Source organism: Parasteatoda tepidariorum, chromosome 2 (assembly GCF_982258835.1).
Source record: "Parasteatoda tepidariorum strain Cologne lab strain chromosome 2, Ptep-v5.0, whole genome shotgun sequence".
Taxonomy (NCBI): Eukaryota; Metazoa; Arthropoda; class Arachnida; order Araneae; family Theridiidae; genus Parasteatoda; species Parasteatoda tepidariorum.
The window spans coordinates 114,639,681-114,661,877 of record NC_141756.1 but is presented as its reverse complement, the minus strand read 5'-3'; the positions used below and the strand labels follow the sequence as shown (position 1 = coordinate 114,661,877).

The 22,197-nt window shown below is 32.4% G+C and overlaps 1 protein-coding gene across 3 annotated transcripts in view; it reads left to right on the top strand.

The window, feature by feature from the left end:
* Positions 1 to 22,197, top strand: part of LOC122272504 (maestro heat-like repeat-containing protein family member 2A) — a 455,199-nt gene that overhangs the window by 84,893 nt on the left and 348,109 nt on the right. The gene's annotated exons all lie outside the window — the stretch shown is intronic.

Below are 22,197 nucleotides of genomic sequence, written 5' to 3'. Positions count from 1 at the left end.
GAATTTTTCTAAGTACTGAAATCGGTAGAATTTTTCTAAGTACCAAAATCAACAGAATTTTTCTAAGTACTGAAATCGGCAGAATTCTTCTAAGTACCGTAAACGTCAGAAATTTTCTAAGTATCGAAAACTTCTGAATGTTTTCTAAGTACCAAAATCGTCAGAATTTTTCTAAGTACCGAAAAGGTCAGATTTTTTCTAAGTACCGAAAAAGTCAGAAATTTTCTTAGTATCGATAACTTCTGAATGTTTTCTAAGTACCGAAATCGTCAAAATTTTCTAAGTACCGAAATGGTCGGAATTTTTCTAAGTACCGAAATCGTCAGAATTTTTCTGAGTACCGAAAACGTCAGAAATTTTCTAAGTATCGAAAACTTCTGAATGTTTTCTAAGTACCGAAAAAGGCAGAAATTTTCTAAGTACCGAAGACTTCTGAATTTTTTCTAAGTACCGAAATCTTCTGAATTTATCTAAGTACCGAAATCGTTTGAAATTTTCTAAATACCGAAAAGGTCAGAAATTTTCTAAGTACCGAAATCATCAGAATTTTTCTAAGTACCGAAAACGTCAGAAATTTTCTAAGTACCGATAACTTCCGAGTCTTTCTAAGTACCGAAATCGACAGAATTTTTCTAAGTACCGAAATCGGCAGAATTTTTCTAAGTACCGAAAACTTCTGAGTGTTTAATAAGTATCGAAATCGCAAGAATTTTTCTAAGTACCGAAAACGTCAGAAATTTTCTAAGTACCGAAGACTTCTGGATGTTTTCTAAGTACCGAAATCGACAGAATTTTTCTAAGTACCAAAATCAACAGAATTTTCTAAGTACTGAAATCGGCAGAATTCTTCTAAGTACCGAAAACGTCAGATATTTTCTAAGTACCGAAAAGGTCAGAAATTTTTTAAGTACCGAAATCATCAGAATTTTTCTAAGTACCGAAATCGTCTGAATTTTTCTAAGTACCGAAATCGTTTGAAATTTTCTAAATACCGAAAACGTCAGAAATTTTCTAAGTTCCGGAAAGGTCAGAAATTTTCTAAGTACCGAAATCAACAGAATTTTTCTAAGTACTGAAATCGGCAGAATTTTTCTAAGTACCAAAATCAACGGAATTTTTCTAAGTACTGAAATCGGCAGAATTCTTCTAAGTACCGAAAACGTCAGAAATTTTCTAAGTATCGAAAACTTCTGAATGTTTTCTAAGTACCAAAATCGTCAGAATTTTTCTAAGTACCGAAAAGGTCAGAAATTTTCTCAGTACCGAAATCGTCAGAATTTTTCTAAGTACCGAAATCATTCGAATTTTTCTAAGTACCGATATCGGCAGATTTTTTCTAAGTACCGAAAAAGTCAGAAATTTTCTTAGTATCGATAACTTCTGAATGTTTTCTAAGTACCGAAATCGTCAGAATTTTTCTAAGTACCGAAATCATCAGAATTTTTCTAAGTACCGAAATCGTCAAAATTTTCTAAGTACCGAAATCGTCGGAAATTTTCTAAGTATCGAAAACTTCTGAATGTTTTCTAAGTACCGAAAAAGGCAGAAATTTTCTAAGTACCGAAGACTTCTGAATGTTCTCTAAGTACCGAAATCTTCTGAATTTTTCTAAGTACCGAAATCGTTTGAAATTTTCTAAATACCGAAAAGGTCAGAAATTTTCTAAGTACCGAAATCATCAGAATTTTTCTAAGTTCCGAAAACGTCAGAAATTTTCTAACTACCGAAAACTTCCGAGTCTTTCTAAGTACTGAAATCGACAGAATTTTTTTAAGTACCGAAATCGGCAGAATTTTTCTAAGTACCGAAAACTTCTGAGTGTTTAATAAGTATCGAAATCGCAAGAATTTTTCTAAGTACCGAAAACGTCAGAAATTTTCTAAGTACCGAATACTTCTGTATGTTTTCTAAGTACCGAAATCGACAGAATTTTTCTAAGTACCGAAAACGTCGGAATGTTTTCTAAGTACCGAAAAGGTCAGAAATTTTCTAAGTACCAAAATCAACAGAATTTTTCTAAGTACCGAAATCGTCGGAATGTTTTCTAAGTACCGAAAACGTCTGAAATTTTCAAAGTACCGAAAAAGGCAGAAATTTTCTAAGTACCGAAATCAACAGAATTTTTCTAAGTACCGACTTCGACAGAATTTTTCTAAGTACCGAAATCAACAGAATATTTCTAAGTTCCGAAATCACATGAATTTTTCTAAGTACCGAAATCGTCAGAATTTTTCTAAGTACCAAAATCAACAGAATTTTCTAAGTACTGAAATCGGCAGAATTCTTCCAAGTACCGAAAACTTCCGAGTCTTTTCTGAGTACCGAAAAGGTCAGAAATTTTCTAAGTACCAAAATCAACAGAATTTTTGTAAGTACCGAAATCAACAGAATTTTTCTAAGTACCGAATTCGACAGAATTTTTCTAAGTACCGAAGTCAACAGAATATTTCTTAGTTCCGAAATCACCAGAATTTTCTAAGTACCGAAATCGTCAGAATTTTTCTATGTACCAAAATCAACAGAATTTTTCTAAGTACTTAAATCGGCAGAATTCTTCTAAGTAACGAAAACGTCAGATATTTTCTAAGTACCGAAAAGGTCAGAAATTTTCTAAGTACCGAAATCATCAGAATTTTTCTAAGTACCGAAATCGTCTGAATTTTTCTAAGTACCGAAATCGTTTGAAATTTTCTAAATACCGAAAAGGTCAGAAATTTTCTAAGTACCGAAATCATCAGAATTTTTCTAAGTACCGAAAACGTCAGAAATTTTCTAAGTACCGATAACTTCCGAGTCTTTCTAAGTACCGAAATCGACAGAATTTTTCTAAGTACCGAAATCGGCAGAATTTTTCTAAGTACCGAAAACTTCTGAGTGTTTAATAAGTATCGAAATCGCAAGAATTTTTCTAAGTACCGAAAACGTCAGAAATTTTCTAAGTACCGAAGACTTCTGGATGTTTTCTAAGTACCGAAATCGACAGAATTTTTCTAAGTACCAAAATCAACAGAATTTTCTAAGTACTGAAATCGGCAGAATTCTTCTAAGTACCGAAAACGTCAGATATTTTCTAAGTACCGAAAAGGTCAGAAATTTTTTAAGTACCGAAATCATCAGAATTTTTCTAAGTACCGAAATCGTCTGAATTTTTCTAAGTACCGAAATCGTTTGAAATTTTCTAAATACCGAAAACGTCAGAAATTTTCTAAGTACCGGAAAGGTCAGAAATTTTCTAAGTACCGAAATCAACAGAATTTTTCTAAGTACTGAAATCGGCAGAATTTTTCTAAGTACCAAAATCAACGGAATTTTTCTAAGTACTGAAATCGGCAGAATTCTTCTAAGTACCGAAAACGTCAGAAATTTTCTAAGTATCGAAAACTTCTGAATGTTTTCTAAGTACCAAAATCGTCAGAATTTTTCTAAGTACCGAAAAGGTCAGAAATTTTCTATGTACCGAAATCGTCAGAATTTTTCTAAGTACCGAAATCATTCGAATTTTTCTAAGTACCGATATCGGCAGATTTTTTCTAAGTACCGAAAAAGTCAGAAATTTTCTTAGTATCGATAACTTCTGAATGTTTTCTAAGTACCGAAATCGTCAGAATTTTTCTAAGTACCGAAATCATCAGAATTTTTCTAAGTACCGAAATCGTCAAAATTTTCTAAGTACCGAAATCGTCGGAAATTTTCTAAGTATCGAAAACTTCTGAATGTTTTCTAAGTACCGAAAAAGGCAGAAATTTTCTAAGTACCGAAGACTTCTGAATGTTCTCTAAGTACCGAAATCTTCTGAATTTTTCTAAGTACCGAAATCGTTTGAAATTTTCTAAATACCGAAAAGGTCAGAAATTTTCTAACTACCGAAAACTTCCGAGTCTTTCTAAGTACTGAAATCGACAGAATTTTTTTAAGTACCGAAATCGGCAGAATTTTTCTAAGTACCGAAAACTTCTGAGTGTTTAATAAGTATCGAAATCGCAAGAATTTTTCTAAGTACCGAAAACGTCAGAAATTTTCTAAGTACCGAATACTTCTGTATGTTTTCTAAGTACCGAAATCGACAGAATTTTTCTAAGTACCGAAAACGTCGGAATGTTTTCTAAGTACCGAAAAGGTCAGAAATTTTCTAAGTACCAAAATCAACAGAATTTTTCTAAGTACCGAAATCGTCGGAATGTTTTCTAAGTACCGAAAACGTCTGAAATTTTCAAAGTACCGAAAAAGGCAGAAATTTTCTAAGTACCGAAATCAACAGAATTTTTCTAAGTACCGACTTCGACAGAATTTTTCTAAGTACCGAAATCAACAGAATATTTCTAAGTTCCGAAATCACATGAATTTTTCTAAGTACCGAAATCGTCAGAATTTTTCTAAGTACCAAAATCAACAGAATTTTCTAAGTACTGAAATCGGCAGAATTCTTCCAAGTACCGAAAACTTCCGAGTCTTTTCTGAGTACCGAAAAGGTCAGAAATTTTCTAAGTACCAAAATCAACAGAATTTTTGTAAGTACCGAAATCAACAGAATTTTTCTAAGTACCGAATTCGACAGAATTTTTCTAAGTACCGAAGTCAACAGAATATTTCTTAGTTCCGAAATCACCAGAATTTTCTAAGTACCGAAATCGTCAGAATTTTTCTATGTACCAAAATCAACAGAATTTTTCTAAGTACTTAAATCGGCAGAATTCTTCTAAGTAACGAAAACGTCAGATATTTTCTAAGTACCGAAAAGGTCAGAAATTTTCTAAGTACCGAAATCATCAGAATTTTTCTAAGTACCGAAATCGTCTGAATTTTTCTAAGTACCGAAATCGTTTGAAATTTTCTAAATACCGAAAAGGTCAGAAATTTTCTAAGTTCCGAAATCATCAGAATTTTTCTAAGTACCGAAAACGTCAGAAATTTTCTAAGTACCGAAAATTTCCGAGTCTTTTCTAAGTACCGAAATCGACAGAATTTTTCTAAGTACCGAAATATCAACAGAATTTTTCTAAGTACCGAAATCGGCAGAATTTTTCTGAGTACCGAAAACGTCAGATATTTTCTAAGTACCGAAAACGACAGAAATTTTCTAAGTATCGAAAACTTCTGATTGTTTTCTAAGTTCCGAAATCGTCAGAATTTTCTAAGTACCAAAATCAGCAGAATTTTTCTAAACACCGAAATCGACAGTATTTTTCTAAGTACCGAAATCAACAGAATTTTTCTAAGTACTGAAATCGGTAGAATTTTTCTAAGTAACAAAATCAACAGAATTTTTCTAAGTACTGAAATCGGCAGAATTCTTCTAAGTACCGTAAACGTCAGAAATTTTCTATGTACCGAAAAGGTCAGAAATTTTCCAAGTTCCGAAAAGGTCAGAAATTTTCTCAGTACCGAAATCGTCAGAATTTTTCTAAGTACCGAAATCATTCGAATTTTTCTAAGTACCGATATCGGCAGATTTTTTCTAAGTACCGAAAAAGTCAGAAATTTTCTTAGTATCGATAACTTCTGAATGTTTTCTAAGTACCGAAATCGTCAAAATTTTCTAAGTACCGAAATCGTCGGAATTTTTCTAAGTACCGCAATCGTCAGAATTTTTCTGAGTACCGAAAACGTCAGAAATTTTCTAAGTATCGAAAACTTCTGAATGTTTTCTAAGTACCGAAAAAGGCAGAAATTTTCTAAGTACCGAAGACTTCTGAATTTTTTCTAAGTACCGAAATCTTCTGAATTTTTCTAAGTACCGAAATCGTTTGAAATTTTCTAAATACCGAAAAGGTCAGAAATTTTCTAAGTACCGAAATCATCAGAATTTTTCTAAGTACCGAAATCGGCAGAATTTTTCTAAGTACCGAAAACTTCTGAGTGTTTAATAAGTATCGAAATCGCAAGAATTTTTCTAAGTACCGAAAACGTCAGAAATTTTCTAAGAACCGAAGACTTCTGGATGTTTTCTAAGTACCGAAATCGACAGAATTTTTCTAAGTACCGAAAACGTCAGATATTTTCTAAGTACCGAAAAGGTCAGAAATTTTCTAAGTACCAAAATCAACAGAATTTTTCTAAGTACCGAAATCGTCGGAATGTTTTCTAAGTACCGAAAACGTCTGAAATTTTCAAAGTACCGAAAAAGGCAGAAATTTTCTAAGTACCGAAATCAACAGAATTTTTCTAAGTACCGAATTCGACAGAATTTTTCTAAGTACCGAAATCAACAGAATATTTCTAAGTTCCGAAATCACCAGAATTTTTCTAAGTACCGAAATCGTCAGAATTTTTCTAAGTACCAAAATCAACAGAATTTTCTAAGTACTGAAATCGGCAGAATTCTTCTAAGTACCGAAAACGTCAGATATTTTCTAAGTACCGAAAAGGTCAGAAATTTTTTAAGTACCGAAATCATCAGAATTTTTCTAAGTACCGAAATCGTCTGAATTTTTCTAAGTACCGAAATCGTTTGAAATTTTCTAAATACCGAAAACGTCAGAAATTTTCTAAGTACCGAAGACTTCTAAATGTTTTCTAAGTACCGAAATCGACAGAATTTTTCTAAGTACCGAAATCATCAGAATTTTTCTAAGTACCGAAATCGTCAAAATTTTCTAAGTACCGAAATCGTCGGAATTTTTCTAAGTACCGAAATCGTCAGAATTTTTCTAAGTACCAAAATCAACAGAATTTTTCTAAGTACTGAAATCGGCAGAATTCTTCTAAGTATCGAAAACGTCAGATATTTTCTAAGTACCGAAAACGTCAGAAATTTTCTAAGTACCGAAGACTTCTAAATGTTTTCTAAGTACCGAAAACGTCAGAAATTTTCTAAGTACCGAAGACTTCTAAATGTTTTCTAAGTACCGAAATCGACAGAATTTTTCTAAGTACCGAAATCGTCTAAATTTTTCAAAGTACCGAAATCGTTTGAAATTTTCTAAATACCGAAAACGTCAGAAATTTTCTAAGTACCGAAGACTTCTAAATGTTTTCTAAGTACCGAAATCGACAGAATTTTTCTAAGTACCGAAAACGTCAGATATTTTCTAAGTACCGAAATCAACAGAATTTTTCTAAGTACCGAAATCGGCAGAATTTTTCTAAGTACCGAAAAAGTCAGAAATTTTCTAAGTATCGATAGCTTCTGAATGTTTTCTAAGTACCGAAATCGTCAGAATTTTTCTAAGTACCGAAAAGGTCAGAAATTTTCTAAGTACCGAAAAGGTCAGAAATTTTCCAAGTACCGAAATCGTCAGAATTTTCTAAGTACCGAAATCGGCAGAATTTTTCTAAGTACCGAAAACTTCTGAATGTTTAATAAGTATCGAAATCGTAAGAATTTTTCTAAGTACCGAAAACGTCAGAAATTTTCTAAGTACCGAAGACTTCTAAATGTTTTCCAAGTACCAAAATCGACAGAATTTTTCTAAGTACCGAAATCGACAGAATTTTTCTAAGTACCGAAATCAACAGAATTTTTCTAAGTACTGAAATCGGCAGAATTTTTCTAAGTACCGAAATCATTCGAATTTTTCTAAGTACCGATATCGGCAGAATTTTTCTAAGTACCGAAAAAGTCAGAAATTTTCTTAGTATCGATAACTTCTGAATGTTTTCTAAGTACCGAAATCGTCAGAATTTTTCTAAGTACCGAAATCATCAGAATTTTTCTAAGTACCGAAATCGTCAAAATTTTCTAAGTACCGAAATCGGCAGAATTTTTTTAAGTACCGAAAACTTCTGAATGTTTAATAAGTATCGAAATCGTAAGAATTTTTCTAAGTACCGAAATCGTCAGAATTTTTCTAAGTACCGATAACGTCAGAAATTTTCTAAGTACCGAAAAGGTCAGAAATTTTCTAAGTACCGAAGACTTCTGAATGTTTTCTAAGTACCGAAATCGACAGAATTTTTCTAAGTATCGAAAACTTCTGAATGTTTTCTAAGTACCAAAATCGTCAGAAGTTTTCTAAGTACCGAAAGCATCAGAATTTTTCTAAGTACCGAAAACGACAGAAATTTTCTAAGTATCGAAAACTTCTGATTGTTTTCTAAGTTCCGAAATCGTCAGAATTTTCTAAGTACCAAAATCAACAGAATTTTTCTAAGTACCGAAATCGACAGAATTTTTCTAAGTACCGAAATCAACAGAAATTTTCTAAGTATCGAAAACTTCTGAATGTTTTCTAAGTACCAAAATCGTCAGAAGTTTTCTAAGTACCGAAAAGGTCAGAAATTTTCTATGTACCGAAAAGGTCAGAAATTTTCCAAGGACCGAAAAGGTCAGAAATTTTCTAAGTTCCGAAATCATCAGAATTTTTCTAAGTACCGAAAACGTCAGAAATTTTCTAAGTACCGAAAATTTCCGAGTCTTTTCTAAGTACCGAAATCGACAGAATTTTTCTAAGTACCGAAATCATTCGAATTTTTCTAAGTACCGAAATCTTCTGAATTTTTCTAAGTACCGAAAAAGTCAGAAATTTTCTAAGTATCGATAACTTCTGGATGTTTTCTAAGTACCGAAATCGACAGAATTTTTTTAAGTACCGAAAACGTCAGATATTTTCTAAGTTCCGAAAAGGTCAGAAATTTTCTAAGTACCAAAATCAACAGAATTTTTGTAAGTACCGAAATCAACAGAATTTTTCTAAGTACCGAATTCGACAGAATTTTTCTAAGTACCGAAATCAACTGAATATTTCTATGTTCCAAAATCACCAGAATTTTTCTAAGTACCGAAATCGTCAGAATTTGTCTATGTACCTAAATCAACTGAATTTTTCTAAGTACTTAAATCGGCAGAATTCTTCTAAGTACCGAAAACGTCAGATATTTTCTAAGTACCGAAATCGGCAGAATTTTTCTAAGTACCGAAAAAGTCAGAACTTTTCTAAGTATCGATAACTTCTGAATGTTTTCTAAGTACCGAAATCGTCAGAAATTTTCTAAGTACCGAAAATTTCCGAGTCTTTTCTAAGTACCGAAATCGACAGAATTTTTCTAAGTACCGAAATCAACAGAATTTTTCTAAGTACCGAAATCGGCAGAATTTTTCTAAGTACCGAAAACTTCTGAATGTTTAATAAGTATCGAAATCGTAAGAATTTTTCTAAGTACCGAAAACGTCAGAAATTTTCTAAGTACCGAAGACTTCTAAATGTTTTCTAAGTACCGAAATCGACAGAATTTTTCTAAGTACCGAAAACGTCAGATATTTTCAAGGTACCGAAAACGTCAGAAATTTTCTAAGTATCGAAAACTTCTGAATGTTTTCTAAGTACCAAAATCGTCAGAATTTTTCTAAGTACCGAAAAGGTCAGAAATTTTATATGTACCGAAAACGTCAGAAATTTTCCAAGTTCCGAAAAGGTCAGAAATTTTCTCAGTACCGAAATCGTCAGAATTTTTCTAAGTACCGAAATCATTCGAATTTTTCTAGGTACCGATATCGGCAGAATTTTTCTAAGTACCGAAAAAGTCAGAAATTTTCTTAGTATCGATAACTTCTGAATGTTTTCTAAGTACCGAAATCGTCAGAATTTTTCTAAGTACCGAAATCATCAGAATTTTTCTAAGTACCGAAATCGTCAAAATTTTCTAAGTACCGAAATCGTCAGAATTTTTCTAAGTACCGAAATCGTCAGAATTTTTCTAAGTGCCGAAATCGTTTGAAATTTTCTAAATACCGAAAAGGTCAGAAATTTTATAAGTTCCGAAATCATCAGAATTTTTCTAAGTACCGAAAACGTCAGAAATTTTCTAAGTACCGAAAACTTCCGAGTCTTTTCTAAGTACCGAAATCGTCGGAATTTTTCAAAGTACCGAAATCGTCTGAATTTTTCTAAGTACCGAAAACGTCAGAAATTTTCTAAGTACCGAAGACTTCTGGATGTTTTCTAAGCACCGAAATCGACAGAATTTTTCTAAGTACCGAAAACGTCAGATATTTTCTAAGTACCGAAAAGGTCAGAAATTTTCTAAGTACCGAAATCAACAGAATTTTTCTAAGTACCGAATTCGACAGAATTTTTCTAAGTACCGAAATCAACAGAATATTTCTAAGTTCCGAAATCACCAGAATTTTTCTAAGTACCGAAATCGTCAGAATTTTTCTAAGTACCAAAATCAACAGAATTTTTCTAAGTACTGAAATCGGCAGAATTCTTCTAAGTACCGAAAACGTCAGATATTTTCTAAGTACCGAAAAGGTCAGAAATTTTCTAAGAACCGAAATCATCAGAATTTTTCTAAGTACCGAAATCGTCTGAATTTTTCTAAGTACCGAAATCGTTTGAAATTTTCTAAATACCGAAAACGTCAGAAATTTTCTAAGTATCGATAACTTCTGAATGTTTTCTAAGTACCGAAATCGTCAGAATTTTTCTAAGTACCGAAAAGGTCAGAAATTTTCTAAGTACCGAAAAGGTCAGAAATTTTCCAAGTACCGAAATCGTCAGAATTTTCTAAGTACCGAAATCGGCAGAATTTTTCAAAGTACCGAAAACGACAGAAATTATGTAAGTACCGAAAACTTCTGATTGTTTTCTAAGTACCGAAATCAACAGAATTTTTCTAAGTACCGAAATCGGCAGAATTTTTCTAAGTACCGAAAACTTCTGAATGTTTAATAAGTATCGAAATCGTAAGAATTTTTCTAAGTACCGAAAACGTCAGAAATTTTCTAAGTACCGAAGACTTCTAAATGTTTTCTAAGTACCGAAATCGACAGAATTTTTCTAAGTACCGAAAACGTCAGATATTTTCTAAGTACCGAAAAGGTCAGAAATTTTCTATGTACCGAAGACTTCTAAATGTTTTCTAAGTACCGAAATCGACAGAATTTTTCTAAGTACCGAAATCGTCAGAATTTTTCTAAGTACCAAAATCAACAGAATTTTTCTAAGTACTAAAATCGGCATAATTCTTCTAAGTACCGAAAACGTCAGATATTTTCTAAGTACCGAAAAGGTCAGAAATTTTCTAAGTACCGAAATCATCAGAATTTTTCTAAGTACCGAAATCGTCTGAATTTTTCTAAGTACCGAAATCGTTTGAAATTTTCTAAATACCGAAAACGTCAGAAATTTTCTAAGTACCGAAGACTTCTAAATGTTTTCTAAGTACCGAAATCGACAGAATTTTTCTAAGTACCGAAAACGTCAGATATTTTCTAAGTACGGAAGTCAACAGAATTTTTCTAAGTACCGAAATCGGCAGAATTTTTCTAAGTACCGAAAAAGTGAGAAATTTTCTAAGTATCGATAACTTCTGAATGTTTTCTAAGTACCGAAATCGTCAGAATTTTTCTAAGTACCGAAAACGTCAGAAATTTTCTAAGTACCGAAAACTTCCGAGTCTTTTCTAACTACCGAAATCGACAGAATTTTTCTAAGTACCGAAATCGGCAGAATTTTTCTAAGTACCGAAGACTTCTGGATGTTTTCTAAGTACCGAAATCGACAGAATTTTTTTAAGTACCGAAAACGTCAGATATTTTCTAAGTACCGAAAAGGTCAGAAATTTTCTAAGTACCAAAATCAACAGAATTTTTGTAAGTACCGAAATCGTAAGAATTTTTCTATGACCAAAATCAACAGAATTTTTCTAAGTACTTAAATCGTCGGAATGTTTTCTAAGTACCGAAAACGTCTGAAATTTTCAAAGTACCGAAAAAGGCAGAAATTTTCTAAGTACCGAAATCAACAGAATTTTTCTAAGTACCGAATTCGACAGAATTTTTCTAAGTACCGAAATCAACAGAATATTTCTAAGTTCCGAAATCACCAGAATTTTTCTAAGTACCGAAATCGTCAGAATTTTTCTAAGTACCAAAATCAACAGAATTTTTCTAAGTACTGAAATCGGCAGAATTCTTCTAAGTACCGAAAACGTCAGATATTTTCTAAGTACCGAAAAGGTCAGAAATTTTCTAAGCACCGAAATCATCAGAATTTTTCTAAGTACCGAAATCGTCTGAATTTTTCTAAGTACCGAAATCGTTTGAAATTTTCTAAATACCGAAAACGTCAGAAATTTTCTAAGTATCGATAACTTCTGAATGTTTTCTAAGTACCGAAATCGTCAGAATTTTTCTAAGTACCGAAAAGGTCAGAAATTTTCTAAGTACCGAAAAGGTCAGAAATTTTCCAAGTACCGAAATCGTCAGAATTTTCTAAGTACCGAAATCGGCAGAATTTTTCAAAGTACCGAAAACGACAGAAATTATGTAAGTACCGAAAACTTCTGATTGTTTTCTAAGTACCGAAATCAACAGAATTTTTCTAAGTACCGAAATCGGCAGAATTTTTCTAAGTACCGAAAACTTCTGAATGTTTAATAAGTATCGAAATCGTAAGAATTTTTCTAAGTACCGAAAACGTCAGAAATTTTCTAAGTACCGAAGACTTCTAAATGTTTTCTAAGTACCGAAATCGACAGAATTTTTCTAAGTACCGAAAACGTCAGATATTTTCTAAGTACCGAAAAGGTCAGAAATTTTCTAAGTACCAAAATCAACAGAATTTTTCTAAGTACCGAAAGCATCAGAATTTTTCTAAGTACCGAAAACGTCAGAAATTTTCTAAGTATCGAAAACTTCTGAATGTTTTCTAAGTACCAAAATCGTCAGAATTTTTCTAAGTACCGAAAAGGTCAGAAATTTTCTATGTACCGAAAACGTCAGAAATTTTCCAAGTTCCGAAAAGGTCAGAAATTTTCTCAGTACCGAAATCGTCAGAATTTTTCTAAGTACCGAAATCATTCGAATTTTTCTAAGTACCGATATCGACAGAATTTTTCTAAGTACCGAAAAAGTCAGAAATTTCCTTAGTATCGATAACTTCTGAATGTTTTCTAAGTACCGAAATCGTCAGAATTTTTCTAAGTACCGAAATCATCAGAATTTTTCTAAGTACCGAAATCGTCAAAATTTTCTAAGTACCGAAATCGTCGGAATTTTTCTAAGAACCGAAATCGTCAGAATTTTTCTAAGTACCGAAAACGTCAGAAATTTTCTAAGTATCGAAAACTTTTGAATGTTTTCTAAGCACCGAAATCAACAGAATATTTCTAAGTTCCGAAATCACCAGAATTTTTCTAAGTACCGAAATCGTCAGAATTTTTCTAAGTACCAAAATCAACAGAATTTTTCTAAGTACTGAAATCGGCATAATTCTTCTAAGTACCGAAAACGTCAGATATTTTCTAAGTACCGAAAAGGTCAGAAATTTTCTAAGTACCGAAATCATCAGAATTTTTCTAAGTACCGAAATCGTCTGAATTTTTCTAAGTACCGAAATCGTTTGAAATTTTCTAAATACCGAAAAAGGCAGAAATTTTCTAAGTACCGAAATCGTCGGAATTTTTCTAAGTACCGAAATCGTCTGAATTTTTCTAAGTGCCGAAATCGTTTGAAATTTTCTAAATACCGAAAAGGTCAGAAATTTTATAAGTACCGAAATCATCAGAATTTTTCTAAGTACCGAAAACGTCAGAAATTTTCTAAGTACCGAAAACTTCCGAGTCTTTTCTAAGTCCCGAAATCGTCGGAATTTTTCTAAGTACCGAAATCGTCTGAATTTTTCTAAGTACCGAAAACGTCAGAAATTTTCTAAGTACCGAAGACTTCTGGATGTTTTCTAAGCACCGAAATCAACAGAATATTTCTAAGTTCCGAAATCACCAGAATTTTTCTAAGTACCGAAATCGTCAGAATTTTTCTAAGTACCAAAATCAACAGAATTTTTCTAAGTACTGAAATCGGCATAATTCTTCTAAGTACCGAAAACGTCAGATATTTTCTAAGTACCGAAAAGGTCAGAAATTTTCTAAGTACCGAAATCATCAGAATTTTTCTAAGTACCGAAATCGTCTGAATTTTTCTAAGTACCGAAATCGTTTGAAATTTTCTAAATACCGAAAACGTCAGAAATTTTCTAAGTACCGAAGACTTCTAAATGTTTTCTAAGTACCGAAATCGACAGAATTTTTCTAAGTACCGAAAACGTCAGATATTTTCTAAGTACGGAAGTCAACAGAATTTTTCTAAGTACCGAAATCGGCAGAATTTTTCTAAGTACCGAAAAAGTCAGAAATTTTCTAAGTATCGATAACTTCTGAATGTTTTCTAAGTACCGAAATCGTCAGAATTTTTCTAAGTACCGAAAAGGTCAGAAATTTTCCAAGTACCGAAATCGTCAGAATTTTCTAAGTACCGAAATCGGCAGAATTTTTCAAAGTACCGAAAACGACAGAAATTATGTAAGTACCGAAAACTTCTGATTGTTTTCTAAGTACCGAAATCGACAGAATTTTTCTAAGTACCGAAAACGTCAGATATTTTCTAAGTACCGAAAAGGTCAGAAATTTTCTAAGTACCAAAATCAACAGAATTTTTCTAAGTACCGAAATCGTCGGAATGTTTTCTAAGTACCGAAAACGTCTGAAATTTTCAAAGTACCGAAAAAGGCAGAAATTTTCTAAGTACCGAAATCAACAGAATTTTTCTAAGTACCGAATTCGACAGAATTTTTCTAAGTACCGAAATCAACAGAATATTTCTAAGTTCCGAAATCACCAGAATTTTTCTAAGTACCGAAATCGTCAGAATTTTTCAAAGTACCAAAATCATCAGAATTTTTCTAAGTACTGAAATCGGCAGAATTCTTCTAAGTACCGAAAACGTCAGATATTTTCTAAGTACCGAAAAGGTCAGAAATTTTCTAAGTACCGAAATCATCAGAATTTTTCTATGTACCGAAATCGTCTGAATTTTTCTAAGTACCGAAATCGTTTGAAATTTTCTAAATACCGAAAACGTCAAAAATTTTCTAAGTACCGAAGACTTCTAAATGTTTTCTAAGTACCAAAATCGACAGAATTTTTCTAAGTACCGAAAACGTCAGATATTTTTTAAGTACCGAAATCAACAGAATTTTTCTAAGTACCGAAATCGGCAGAATTTTTCTAAGTACCGAAAAGGTCAGAAATTTTCTAAGTACCGAAAAGGTCAGAAATTTTCCAAGTACCGAAATCGTCAGAATTTTTAAGTACCGAAAACGACAGAAATTATGTAAGTACCGAAAACTTCTGATTGTTTTCTAAGTACCGAAATCGACAGAATTTTTCTAAGTACCGAAATCAACAGAATTTTTCTAAGTACCGAAATCGGCAGAATTTTTCTAAGTACCGAAAACTTCTGAATATTTAATAAGTATCGAAATCGTAAGAATTTTTCTAAGTACCGAAATCGTTTGAAATTTTCTAAATACCGAAAAGGTCAGAAATTTTCTAAGTACCGAAATCATCTGAATTTTTCTAAGTACCGAAAACGTCAGAAATTTTCTAAGTACCGAAAACTTCCGAGTCTTTTCTAACTACCGAAATCGACAGAATTTTTCTAAGTACCGAAATCGGCAGAATTTTTCTAAGTACCGAAGACTTCTGGATGTTTTCTAAGTACCGAAATCGACAGAATTTTTTTAAGTACCGAAAACGTCAGATGTTTTCTAAGTACCGAAAAGGTCAGAAATTTTCTAAGTACCAAAATCAACAGAATTTTTGTAAGTACCGAAATCGTCAGAATTTTTCTATGACCAAAATCAACAGAATTTTTCTAAGTACTTAAATCGGCAGAATTCTTCTAAGTACCGAAATCGTCAGAAATTTTCTAAGTACCGAAAATTTCCGAGTCTTTTCTAAGTACCGAAATCGACAGAATTTTTCTAAGTACCGAAATCAACAGAATTTTTCTAAGTACCGAAATCGGCAGAATTTTTCTAAGTACCGAAAACTTCTGAATGTTTAATAAGTATCGAAATCGTAAGAATTTTTCTAAGTACCGAAGACTTCTAAATGTTTTCTAAGTACCGAAATCGACAGAATGTTTCTAAGTACCGAAAACGTCAGATATTTTCTAAGTACCGAAAAGGTCAGAAATTTTCTAAGTACCAAAATCAACAGAATTTTTCTAAGTACCGAAAACGTCAGAAATTTTCCAAGTTCCGAAAAGGTCAGAAATTTTCTCAGTACCGAAATCGTCAGAATTTTTCTAAGTACCGAAATCATTCGAATTTTTCTAAGTACCGATATCGGCAGAATTTTTCTAAGTACCGAAAAAGTCAGAAATTTTCTTAGTATCGATAACTTCTGAATGTTTTCTAAGTACCGAAATCGTCAGAATTTTTCTAAGTACCGAAATCATCAGAATTTTTCTAAGTACCGAAATCGTCAAAATTTTCTAAGTACCGAAATCGTCGGAATTTTTCTAAGTACTGAAATCGTCAGAATTTTTCTAAGTACCGAAAACGTCAGAAATTTTCTAAGTATCGAAAACTTCTGAATGTTTTCTAATGACCGAAAAAGGCAGAAATTTTCTAAGTACCGAAATCGTCGGAATTTTTCTAAGTACCGAAATCGTCTGAATTTTTCTAAGTGCCGAAATCGTTTGAAATTTTCTAAATACCGAAAAGGTCAGAAATTTTATAAGTACCGAAATCATCAGAACTTTTCTAAGTACCGAAAACGTCAGAAATTTTCTAAGTACCGAAAACTTCCGAGTCTTTTCTAAGTACCGAAATCGTCGGAATTTTTCTAAGTACCGAAATCGTCTGAATTTTTCTAAGTACCGAAAACGTCAGAAATTTTCTAAGTACCGAAGACTTCTGGATGTTTTCTAAGCACCGAAATCGACAGAATTTTTCTAAGTACCGAAAACGTCAGATATTTTCTAAGTACCGAAAAGGTCAGAAATTTTCTAAGTACCAAAATCAACAGAATTTTTCTAAGTACCGAAATCGTCGGAATGTTTTCTAAGTACCGAAAACGTCTGAAATTTTCAAAGTACCGAAAAAGGCAGAAATTTTCTAAGTACCGAAATCAACAGAATTTTTCTAAGTACCGAATTCGACAGAATTTTTCTAAGTACCGAAATCAACAGAATATTTCTAAGTTCCGAAATCACCAGAATTTTTCTAAGTACCGAAATCGTCAGAATTTTTCTAAGTACCAAAATCAACAGAATTTTTCTAAGTACTGAAATCGGCAGAATTCTTCTAAGTACCGAAAACGTCAGATATTTTCTAAGTACCGAAAAGGTCAGAAATTTTCTAAGTACCGAAATCATCAGAATTTTTCTAAGTACCGAAATCGTCTGAATTTTTCTAAGTACCGAAATCGTTTGAAATTTTCTAAATACCGAAAACGTCAGAAATTTTCTAAGTACCGAAGACTTCTAAATGTTTTCTAAGTACCGAAATCGACAGAATTTTTCTAAGTACCGAAAACGTCAGATATTTTCTAAGTACCGAAATCAACAGAATTTTTCTAAGTACCGAAATCGGCAGAATTTTTCTAAGTACCGAAAAAGTCAGAAATTTTCTAAGTATCGATAACTTCTGAATGTTTTCTAAGTACCGAAATCGTCAGAATTTTTCTAAGTACCGAAAAGGTCAGAAATTTTCTAAGTACCGAAAAGGTCAGAAATTTTCCAAGTACCGAAATCGTCAGAATTTTCTAAGTACCGAAATCGGCAGAATTTTTCAAAGTACCGAAAACGACAGAAATTATGTAAGTACCGAAAACTTCTGATTGTTTTCTAAGTACCGAAATCAACAGAATTTTTCTAAGTACCGAAATCGGCAGAATTTTTCTAAGTACCGAAAACTTCTGAATGTTTAATAAGTATCGAAATCGTAAGAATTTTTCTAAGTACCGAAAAGGTCAGAAATTTTCTATGTACCGAAAACGTCAGAAATTTTCCAAGTTCCGAAAAGATCAGAAATTTTCTCAGTACCGAAATCGTCAGAATTTTTCTAAGTACCGAAATCATTCGAATTTTTCTAAGTACCGATATCGGCAGAATTTTTCTAAGTACCGAAAAAGTCAGAAATTTTCTTAGTATCGATAACTTCTGAATGTTTTCTAAGTACCGAAATCGTCAGAATTTTTCTAAGTACCGAAATCATCAGAATTTTTCTAAGTACCGAAATCGTCAAAATTTTCTAAGTACCGAAATCGTCGGAATTTTTCTAAGTACCGAAATCGTCAGAATTTTTCTAAGTACTTAAATCGGCAGAATTCATTTAAGTACCGAAATCGTCTGAATTTTTCTAAGTACCGAAATCGTTTGAAATTTTCTAAATACCGAAAAGGTCAGAAATTTTCTAAGTACCGAAATCATCAGAATTTTTCTAAGTACCGAAAACGTCAGAAATTTTCTAAGTACCGAAAACTTCCGAGTCTTTCTAAGTACCGAAATCGACAGAATTTTTCTAAGTACCGAAATCGGAAGAATTTTTCTAAGTACCGAAAACGTCAGATATTTTCTAAGTACCGAAAAGGTCAGAAATTTTCTAAGTACCAAAATCAACAGAATTTTTCTAAGTTCCGAAAGCATCAGAATTTTTCGAAGTACCGAAAACGACAGAAATTTTCTAAGTATCGAAAACTTCTGATTGTTTTCTAAGTTCCGAAATCGTCAGAATTTTCTAAGTACCAAAATCAACAGAATTTTTCTAAACACCGAAATCGACAGAATTTTTCTAAGTACCGAAATCAACAGAATTTTTCTAAGTACTGAAATCGGCAGAATTTTTCTAAGTACCAAAATCAACAGAATTTTTCTAAGTACTGAAATCGGCAGAATTCTTCTTAGTACCGAAAACGTCAGAAATTTTCTAAGTATCGAAAACTTCTGAATGTTTTCTAAGTACCAAAATCGTCAGAATTTTTCTAAGTACCGAAAAGGTCAGAAATTTTCTATGTACCGAAAAGGTCAGAAATTTTCCAAGTTTCGAAAAGGTCAGAAATTTTCTCAGTACCGAAATCGTCAGAATTTTTCTAAGTACCGAAATCATTCGAATTTTTCTAAGTACCGATATCGGCAGAATTTTTCTAAGTACCAAAAAAGTCAGAAATTTTCTTAGTATCGATAACTTCTGAATGTTTTCTAAGTACCGAAATCGTCAGAATTTTTCTAAGTACCGAAATCGGCAGAATTTTTCTAAGTACCGAAAACGTCAGAAATTATGTAAGTACCGAAAACTTCTGATTGTTTTCTAAGTACCGAAATCGACAGAATTTTTCTAAGTACCGAAAACGTCAGATATTTTCTAAGTACCGAAAAGGTCAGAAATTTTCTAAGTACCAAAATCAACAGAATTTTTCTAAGTACCGAAATCGTCGGAATGTTTTCTAAGTACCGAAAACGTCTGAAATTTTCAAAGTACCGAAAAAGGCAGAAATTTTCTAAGTACCGAAATCAACAGAATTTTTCTAAGTACCGAATTCGACAGAATTTTTCTAAGTACCGAAATCAACAGAATATTTCTAAGTTCCGAAATCACCAGAATTTTTCTAAGTACCGAAATCGTCAGAATTTTTCAAAGTACCAAAATCATCAGAATTTTTCTAAGTACTGAAATCGGCAGAATTCTTCTAAGTACCGAAAACGTCAGATATTTTCTAAGTACCGAAAAGGTCAGAAATTTTCTAAGTACCGAAATCATCAGAATTTTTCTATGTACCGAAATCGTCTGAATTTTTCTAAGTACCGAAATCGTTTGAAATTTTCTAAATACCGAAAACGTCAAAAATTTTCTAAGTACCGAAGACTTCTAAATGTTTTCTAAGTACCAAAATCGACAGAATTTTTCTAAGTACCGAAAACGTCAGATATTTTTTAAGTACCGAAATCAACAGAATTTTTCTAAGTACCGAAATCGGCAGAATTTTTCTAAGTACCGAAAAAGTCAGAAATTTTCTAAGTATCGATAACTTCTGAATGTTTTCTAAGTACCGAAATCGTCAGAATTTTTCTAAGTACCGAAAAGGTCAGAAATTTTCTAAGTACCGAAAAGGTCAGAAATTTTCCAAGTACCGAAATCGTCAGAATTTTTAAGTACCGAAAACGACAGAAATTATGTAAGTACCGAAAACTTCTGATTGTTTTCTAAGTACCGAAATCGACAGAATTTTTCTAAGTACCGAAATCAACAGAATTTTTCTAAGTACCGAAATCGGCAGAATTTTTCTAAGTACCGAAAACTTCTGAATATTTAATAAGTATCGAAATCGTAAGAATTTTTCTAAGTACCGAAATCGTTTGAAATTTTCTAAATACCGAAAAGGTCAGAAATTTTCTAAGTACCGAAATCATCTGAATTTTTCTAAGTACCGAAAACGTCAGAAATTTTCTAAGTACCGAAAACTTCCGAGTCTTTTCTAACTACCGAAATCGACAGAATTTTTCTAAGTACCGAAATCGGCAGAATTTTTCTAAGTACCGAAGACTTCTGGATGTTTTCTAAGTACCGAAATCGACAGAATTTTTTTAAGTACCGAAAACGTCAGATGTTTTCTAAGTACCGAAAAGGTCAGAAATTTTCTAAGTACCAAAATCAACAGAATTTTTGTAAGTACCGAAATCGTCAGAATTTTTCTATGACCAAAATCAACAGAATTTTTCTAAGTACTTAAATCGGCAGAATTCTTCTAAGTACCGAAATCGTCAGAAATTTTCTAAGTACCGAAAATTTCCGAGTCTTTTCTTTAAGTACCGAAATCGACAGAATTTTTCTAAGTACCGAAATCAACAGAATTTTTCTAAGTACCGAAATCGGCAGAATTTTTCTAAGTACCGAAAACTTCTGAATGTTTAATAAGTATCGAAATCGTAAGAATTTTTCTAAGTACCGAAGACTTCTAAATGTTTTCTAAGTACCGAAATCGACAGAATGTTTCTAAGTACCGAAAACGTCAGATATTTTCTAAGTACCGAAAAGGTCAGAAATTTTCTAAGTACCAAAATCAACAGAATTTTTCTAAGTACCGAAAACGTCAGAAATTTTCCAAGTTCCGAAAAGGTCAGAAATTTTCTCAGTACCGAAATCGTCAGAATTTTTCTAAGTACCGAAATCATTCGAATTTTTCTAAGTACCGATATCGGCAGAATTTTTCTAAGTACCGAAAAAGTCAGAAATTTTCTTAGTATCGATAACTTCTGAATGTTTTCTAAGTACCGAAATCGTCAGAATTTTTCTAAGTACCGAAATCATCAGAATTTTTCTAAGTACCGAAATCGTCAAAATTTTCTAAGTACCGAAATCGTCGGAATTTTTCTAAGTACTGAAATCGTCAGAATTTTTCTAAGTACCGAAAACGTCAGAAATTTTCTAAGTATCGAAAACTTCTGAATGTTTTCTAATGACCGAAAAAGGCAGAAATTTTCTAAGTACCGAAATCGTCGGAATTTTTCTAAGTACCGAAATCGTCTGAATTTTTCTAAGTGCCGAAATCGTTTGAAATTTTCTAAATACCGAAAAGGTCAGAAATTTTATAAGTACCGAAATCATCAGAACTTTTCTAAGTACCGAAAACGTCAGAAATTTTCTAAGTACCGAAAACTTCCGAGTCTTTTCTAAGTACCGAAATCGTCGGAATTTTTCTAAGTACCGAAATCGTCTGAATTTTTCTAAGTACCGAAAACGTCAGAAATTTTCTAAGTACCGAAGACTTCTGGATGTTTTCTAAGCACCGAAATCGACAGAATTTTTCTAAGTACCGAAAACGTCAGATATTTTCTAAGTACCGAAAAGGTCAGAAATTTTCTAAGTACCAAAATCAACAGAATTTTTCTAAGTACCGAAATCGTCGGAATGTTTTCTAAGTACCGAAAACGTCTGAAATTTTCAAAGTACCGAAAAAGGCAGAAATTTTCTAAGTACCGAAATCAACAGAATTTTTCTAAGTACCGAATTCGACAGAATTTTTCTAAGTACCGAAATCAACAGAATATTTCTAAGTTCCGAAATCACCAGAATTTTTCTAAGTACCGAAATCGTCAGAATTTTTCTAAGTACCAAAATCAACAGAATTTTTCTAAGTACTGAAATCGGCAGAATTCTTCTAAGTACCGAAAACGTCAGATATTTTCTAAGTACCGAAAAGGTCAGAAATTTTCTAAGTACCGAAATCATCAGAATTTTTCTAAGTACCGAAATCGTCTGAATTTTTCTAAGTACCGAAATCGTTTGAAATTTTCTAAATACCGAAAACGTCAGAAATTTTCTAAGTACCGAAGACTTCTAAATGTTTTCTAAGTACCGAAATCGACAGAATTTTTCTAAGTACCGAAAACGTCAGATATTTTCTAAGTACCGAAATCAACAGAATTTTTCTAAGTACCGAAATCGGCAGAATTTTTCTAAGTACCGAAAA